A 1947-nucleotide genomic window follows, 5' to 3' on the forward strand; every position below is an offset into this window, starting at 1 on the left:
GCGGGAGGAAGCCGGAGGGAGGACGAGAGGCCGGGCCAGCCGGGGGCTGGACTAAAGCTGGCCCCCTCCCTCCGCCCCGGCGCCGCAACCTCCCGCGCCTCCCGCCGGGCCCCAGGGATCGGCCGCCGCGCCCCTCGGGGCTTCACTTACCGGCAGCTCGGCCCGCGGCCCCGGCTCGGGCTACTGCTCCACTCCCGCGCTCCCCGCGCCGGGCGCTGAGTTCCCCTGGCGGCCGCCGCTGCGGCGCACGGCTCCTCCTCCCCGTCTTCCTCCCCCTGCAGCAGCCGCGCTCGCTTCCTCCTTCTTCCCCTCCCTCTCTCCTCCCCCTCGCCGCTGCCACCGCCACTGCCTCCCTCCCGTCCAGTTCAGCTCTCGCCCCACCACACGCCCTCGGGCCACGACTACTCCTTCTCGCCTCCTTCCCTTTTCTGCCTCTGGCACTCCCCTCACCCGTCCACCATTCACACCTCCCACCCTCCGCGGCTTCGGCTCTCCCTCCTCCTCCCTCCTCCGGCTCAGTCTCCGCCTCCTTCCTCCTCCTCCCTGGCCTGTCTCGTCTTCTGCACTCGGAGCCTGCACGCGTGCACAGCCACCCTCCTTCACAACCGTGTACAGAATTCGCCCCCTCGGTGAAGGCCTGTTGGCTGGCTCCGCCTCCCGCGACCTGGTTCTCCAGGGCACTTCTTTCTATACAGGACACATAGTAGGCACTTAGCCGGCCCGCCCTAACTACTTGTGCAGCGAATAAGCCTTTCTAGTAATGAGCAGCTTGGCTTTGGGGTGTGTGCTGGGTATGGCCGGCTCCTCTTCGTGATTCCTCCTTTCTGCCACGACTCATGCAAGACCAGAAAGGCATCTTCCCTCCCCTTTCTAGCCACAGCCCCACTCCACACTTCAGTGCCTAGGGCAGGGGCTTCTTTTCCCTGCTCCTCCCCCTCCTGCTCTGATCCAGTATTTTCTCTCTACCTCTTGCCACACAGACCACCCCTGCCACGCCCTCTCCCTCCCCCACTTCTCCCCTTTCTCCTGACAGGCCTTCAATGGTAGGCCAGTGGGAGGAAGAGAGGCTTCCCCTGACCTCTTTCCCTCCCCCTCTTCCCCCCTTCCCCCTCCCGAGAGCAGTTGCTTCCTAACCTATGCGTGGAAAAGCCAGCCAGGACTATATGAGTGTGGAGGAGCAGCTCTAAGCCCAAAACCTGGATAAGAGCAACTGACTGAAATAAAATCCCCTCTTCCTACCTGCTGCTTTTTACCCATTGGCTGTTTGCTTTTCTTGAAACAGGGGACAGTAAAAGAACCTTCTCAGGACCTACCTCATGTTGATTTAATATTTATTGAAGACTCACGATGAGTTAGAAGAATATCCAGAAAAACACAGTTAGGCACCTTGCCTAGGAAACACTTTTGGATGTTGGCTGCAAGCCAGGCTCAAAACATAAAATGCAATCTACTGTATTATCAGGCCATCGCCCTCCCGTTTTTTCCAAGTCTGGTTTTCCTAACAAGTACAGCCAGGTAGCCTTGTGTGGCTCCAAGTTTTGTACAACATCTACCATAGGCCTGATGTTCTCCAAGTGTCAGAGGCGTTAGAACCAGAGCGACTCCATCTTGAATAGGGGCTGGGTAAAATGAGGCTGAGACCTACTGAGCTGCATTCCCAAAAAGTCAGGCATTCCAAGTCACGGGATGAGACTGGAGGTCGGTGGGCACAAGATTATAGGTCACAAAGACCTTGCCGATGCAGTAAAGAAGCCAGCCGGCCGGGCGCGGTGGCTCAAGCCTGTAATCCCAGCACTTTGGGAGGCCGAGACGGGCGGATCACGAGGTCAGGAGATCGAGACCATCCTGGCTAACACGGTGAACCCCCGTCTCTACTAAAAAAAAATACAAAAAAATTAGCCGGGCGAGATGGCAGGCGCCTGTAGTCCCAGCTACTTGGGAGGCTGA

General features: G+C 58.9%; 1 protein-coding gene across 3 annotated transcripts in view; it reads right to left on the bottom strand.

The window, feature by feature from the left end:
- Positions 1-318, bottom strand: part of TMEM164 (transmembrane protein 164) — a 194305-nt gene extending 193987 nt beyond the window's left edge. For 2 of the 3 annotated variants that reach the window (XM_017847759.1, XM_017847758.1), the window contains exon 1: positions 151-288. The gene's annotated coding sequence lies outside the window, so the exon portion shown is untranslated. Of the gene's footprint in view, positions 1-150 lie in introns of all 3 variants that reach the window. The other variant, XM_017847760.1, reaches the window with a different exon arrangement.
- Between the last annotated feature and the right edge of the window lie 1629 nt (positions 319-1947).

This window comes from Rhinopithecus bieti, unplaced genomic scaffold (genome assembly GCF_001698545.2).
Source record: "Rhinopithecus bieti isolate Rb0 unplaced genomic scaffold, ASM169854v2 scaffold_30476, whole genome shotgun sequence".
Taxonomy (NCBI): Eukaryota; Metazoa; Chordata; class Mammalia; order Primates; family Cercopithecidae; genus Rhinopithecus; species Rhinopithecus bieti.